This window comes from Syngnathus floridae, chromosome 16, assembly GCF_059516105.1.
Source record: "Syngnathus floridae isolate MCC-2025c chromosome 16, RoL_Sflo_1.0, whole genome shotgun sequence".
Lineage (NCBI taxonomy): Eukaryota > Metazoa > Chordata > Actinopteri > Syngnathiformes > Syngnathidae > Syngnathus > Syngnathus floridae.
Window position 1 is genome coordinate 12,449,249 of NC_142428.1, and position 5,176 is coordinate 12,454,424.

The 5,176-nt window shown below is 52.8% G+C and overlaps 1 long non-coding RNA gene across 1 annotated transcript; it reads left to right on the forward strand.

The window, feature by feature from the left end:
- Positions 1-2,240: 2,240 nt before the first annotated feature.
- On the forward strand, positions 2,241-5,167 carry LOC148385743 (uncharacterized). The gene is made up of 7 exons (XR_015863476.1): positions 2,241-2,418; positions 2,678-2,871; positions 2,996-3,109; positions 3,341-4,457; positions 4,542-4,612; positions 4,749-4,853; positions 4,998-5,167. It is a non-coding gene; the product is annotated as an uncharacterized LOC148385743 (long non-coding RNA).
- Positions 5,168-5,176: the final 9 nt, after the last annotated feature.

The following is a 5,176-nucleotide window of genomic DNA, read 5'->3' on the forward strand; positions in this document are numbered from 1 at the left end:
CTGTCCCCCATCAGGAAGAGGAGGTACTCTGCCTTGACTCCGCCGATGTGTTGAAGACCCTGAGGAGAGTCAACCCCTGTAAGGCCCCTGGCCCCGACAACATTCCTGGGCGTGTGTTCAGGGAATGTGCAAGTCATCTGGCTGGGGTCATCACAGACATTTTTAACACCTCGCTGGGCCAAGCCACAGTGCCGGCGTGCTTTAAGACTGCCTCCATCATTCCGGTGCCGAAGAAACCTCAAATCACCTCATTTAATGATTACCGGCCTGTTGCACTGACTCCGGTTATGATGAAGTGCTTCGAAAGGCTGCTTAAAGGTCACATCGTTTCCAGACTCCCCCTATTATTTGACCCGTTCCAGTTTGCCGACCGGCAAAACCGCTCCACTCAGGACGCCATCTCCTCCGTTCTTCACCTGAGCCTGGCTCACCTGGAGGAGAAGAACACCCATGTGCGGAGGCTGTTCCTGGACTTCAGCTCAGCGTTTGACACCATCATCCCACAGCATCTGGTAGGAAAATTGGAACACCTGGGCTTCAACACCCCCCTTCGCAACTGGCTGCTAGACTTCCTCAGCAACAGACCTCAGTCAGTCCGGGTCGGACAGAACACCTCTGATGTCATCACCCTCAGCACAGGCTCCCTTCAGGGCTGCGTCCTGAGCCCCCTGCTGTTCACCCTGATGACACACGACTGCGTCCTCAGGTTCACCACCAATCACATCGTGAAGTCAGCAGACGACACAACGGTGGTGGGGCTCATCAGAGACAACAACGACCTGGACTACAGAGAGGAGGTGGAGCAGCTGGTGGGCTGGTGCAGAGAAAACAGCCTGATCTTGAATGAGGAGAAGATGAAGGAGATCATCGTCGACTTCAGGAAAAAACAGCCTCACCACGCTCCACTGATCATCAACAGCTCAGCTGTGGAGGTGGTCAGCACCACCAAATTCCTGGGGGTCCACATCACAGAAGACCTCACCTGGACTATGAACACTACGGCACTGGTCAAGAGGGCACAGAAGCGCTTGTACTTACAGCGGAGGATGAGGAGAGCCCACCTGCCCCCACCCATCATGAGGACGTTCTACAGGAGCACCATAGAGAGCATTCTGACAAGCTGTCTCTCTGTGTGGTGTGGAGGCTGCACCGCCTCCGATTGGAAGAACGTGAGGAGAGTGGTGAGGACAGCAGAGAGGGTCATAGGGGCTCCTCTTCCCTCCATTCAGGACATTTCATCTCAGCGCTGCATGTCCCGTGCCCGTAACATCATCAATGACCCATCAGACCCCCACCATGGACTGTTCTCCCTGCTGCCCTCTGGGAAGAGGTTTGCAGCATCCGCTGCAGGTCCACCAGGTTCTGCAACAGCTTTTTCCCTGCTGTCATCAGACTGTTGAACACTAGAACTGTTGAGCTCTAAACTGAACTCTGCATCACACATTCACAGAACTGTACTTTATGACACTACGGACCTCTCGCACTACCAACTTTACTGAACTTGTATAAACCCTTTAAATAGAAGTTTAATACATGGTTTAGCATTCCTCTGCACACTCTTGAATACTGTTTTGCCTACTTGCACTATTGCATAATTATCACTGCTGCACTTTATACTTATTTTTAATATATATATATATATATATATAGTATATGTATATATATATATTTTCATAGGATATGTTACTTCTATTCAACTGCAATATCACTACTTTGTTGTAAGACGTATGCAACGGAATTTCGTTTTGTATGCACCATGTGCAGACAAGATGACAATAAAGTTTGTCTAAGTCTAAGTCTAAGTCATGTCAGGTCAGCTGTCTGGAGAGAGAGAGAAGTCAGGACCTGCGGGCGGAGCACCACCGTGCCACCGCCGCCATGACGGAACTCAAAAGCAAACTCCATGAGGAGAAGCAGAAAGAGTTAGCCATTACCAGGGAGACATTACTGCGGCAGCATGAAATGGAGCTGATGAGAGTGATCAAAATCAAAGATGGAGAGATCCAGCGACTGAATGCCTTGGTCCTCAGCCTGAGGGACGGCTCCATGGACAAGGTGATCCGCTCTATCCGTGTCTGACTATCCGCACGCCACGTCGGGCTTCGATGCGGCCGCTACCGTATTGTGTAGCTTGTCCCCAGTAAGCGTCGCGGCGCTCCGTTGCGGTCTCAACGGCCCGGTGTGGCGCAATGTCTGCTCAGGTGAGGAGGGGGGGCGCTTTGCTGGCGGAGGTGGAGGAGACGCGGCGGTGTCGGGAGACCGAGCGGTGTCGCCTCCACCAGGAGCGCGGAAGAAGCCCTGGCAGCGGCCCAGCAGGCCTGGCAGTCCCGAGCGGCCGAGCTCCGATCGGCTCATCACCAGCATCGGGAGGAGCTGAGCCGAACCAAGAGAGACTGCGAGAGGGAGATCCGCCGACTGGTAGGACTGATCAGATGCGCGGTGCGTGGCTATGTTCCCAATTTCGTTGTATACCTGCAGTGCAATGACACCTAAGGCATTCTATTCTATTCTATTTCACAAGAAGAAAATGTCCGGTTGCTCGCTTCGCTTTTGTCACAGCAAAGGTGTTCTAGTCGATTCAAGAAAAAAAATTGGCCGGTTGCTCTCTTTGTTTTTGTCACAATTCTGGCAAATGAGTTTGCCCGCCTGCCTGAGCGCTCCCCGTTTGTACATCCAGACGGATGAGATCAAGCTGAAAGACAGAGCGGTTAGTGTTTTGGATGAAGCCCTGGGGCCGGCCACGTCCACCGCCTTCAGCTGCAGACTCAGGCTGCCGAGCAGCAGATCGCTGCCCTGAGGGATTCCCAAAGGGCGGGCCTAAACTACCCTGGAAGTGGGGTCAACGCCGCTACTAGCAATCCTCTTCATTGCGTAAGCCACCTCATCACACACTTGCAGTACGCATGACTTAGTTCGTTGCTGGAGGAAGGTAGCACAAAAACAGTTTTGAACTTTGAACGAGTGCTTGTGTGTGTGTGTTGCGGGGCGTTTTCAGTCTCAGGAGGATCGGGACACGCGACGGTTTCATCTGAAAATCGCTGAGCTCAGCGCAGTCATCAGGAACCTGGAGGATCGAAACGCCCTGCTTTCTGAAGAGCGCAATGAACTGGTAATTTATTGACGGCACGCTTGAAGGTTTGCGCTACGTTTGATGCGCGCCATCCAGCGAGGCACCCATTGCGCTTGCTTATTAGTTGAGCGGCGCGTCGAGTCGGTTGCCTGGTAGATGTCTTTTATTGGGAGCCAAAGCCGCGATTCCGTTCAAACCGATGCAAAAGGAATGGATACGTTCTGGCCCGCGTGTTGTGCGTCTTTCACATCCCGCACTTCATGCTTGCAGCTAAAGCGACTGAGAGAAACAGAAAGCCAGTTTCTGCCACTCCTGTACAAAAACAAACGCCTGAGCAGGAAGAATGAAGAACTCTCGCTGGTGCTGTGTCGCCTTGAAAACAAAGTGCGCTTTGTCACCCAGGAGAACGAGGAGATGGCAAGCTTGGTAAGTCGACGCGGACAACGGCGGCGTGCCAACAGAGTCCACTGCATTTGTGTTCCACAGAGAAGGCCTAGTTCGCTCAATGACCTGGACCGCGGTTGCGGCCAGCAGGACGGTGAAATGGAGTTCCTTCAAGTTGTGGAGCAGCGGCACATCATCGACGACTTGTCCAAGGTCTTCAGGCAGGCGACTCGGTGCACGTACGGCAGCGCCACGCTCGCTCGCTGTCGCCAGGAAACCTTTTCCGTCCAAAGCTTGGCCGGCGGCCGCCATCCAAAAGATTGGCCCCTTAAATTCCGACCTTTCAAGCAGGAGCATTGTGCGCACGCGTTTGAACACGCTTTAGACTTGTTTTGCCGTTTTCAGCAGCTCAAAGCTCCCGTTTTGTCAGCGCCTTTGCCACTCGCTGTGCGCTGAAAACGACGGACTTGCCCGGCTGCTCAGCCCGTCAACCATGAGCCGCGAGCGCGACATCATTGTCCGTAGGCAGCTAGTGGCAAAATGCACCCTGTTAGAGTTGCGCTCGCTCCAACTTATTTTGCAAGAACCACACGGGAGACAAGTAAGTTCTTTTGGACACCTGCAGGTGGAGAGTCCATCCGTTGTACGAATGAAGTCTGACTCTCGGCTCCTGCACGAGCATTTTAATTAAGAGAAACAGGGTGGGTGTAAGAGTGGATTGAATAGAGGAAGCCCTTGACCTCTAGTCAAAACATAGCAAGGGGTGTTTTACGACTTTGTGTAGGAAGGGATAAGCGATAGGGATAAATAAGGGATAAATAATATTATTTATTACAGGTTGCAGTCAAAGTCAAAGCAACATAATGATACGATAAAGATAATCTGGAAAACCCTGACACACCCTGTAGTTGTCACTTTTGGAAAAGACAAGCGTCCCTCCAATCATCGCCGGTGACGTGTTTTTCAGGCTCTGGAGACAGGAGCTCATGTCAGAAATGTCATTGTGAGTCGCGTTTGTTTCTGCGCCGGAGCCGTTCGTTCCCTTTGCATCCAAAGAATCTCAAAGGCGGATTATTTGTGTCGACAGGAGAGAGATTTGCTGCTACGATACCGACGTCGAGAATCTCTGAGGAGGAACAAAGCGTGAGGTCCTGCAAGGTGAGTCTGTTTGTTTGCGGCTGCTTGGTGTTGCGCAAGATGAAATGGCCTTTTTCTCGCTATCGTTCCTCTCGTCGATTCATCGTGAGGTGTCGCTTCAGTTTGTTCAGAGAGATGTTTGCTTCCGCGCCCGCAGGTCATCGAAACATTTTACGGCTACGACGAAGACGTGTTGGTGGACTCGGACGGATCGTCCTTGTCTTTTCACACCGACAGAACCCCCGACACGGAACCCGAAGAGGTAGCCCGCCATTTCTGCCAGCGTATTGGCACCAAACATTCCTCTTCAGCCTGGAATCGGACTCGTCTTTGCGTCGCGGGTGCTTTGTCGCCGGTCTGACTGATTCTGGTACTAGTGCTGTGTTGCATTGGTGTGTGCATGAAGAGGCGGAGCTTCGCTACCGCCAGCTGACGCAAGAATATCAAGCGCTGCAACGAGCCTACGCTCTGCTAGCCCAGACCAGCGAAGGGGACTACGACGCCGAGAAGGAGATCAAGGTGGCGCCCCTTCCCGCAACCCCCGGCCGGGTCGCAGCCTCCCCGTTCTCACCCAGCCTCGGGTGT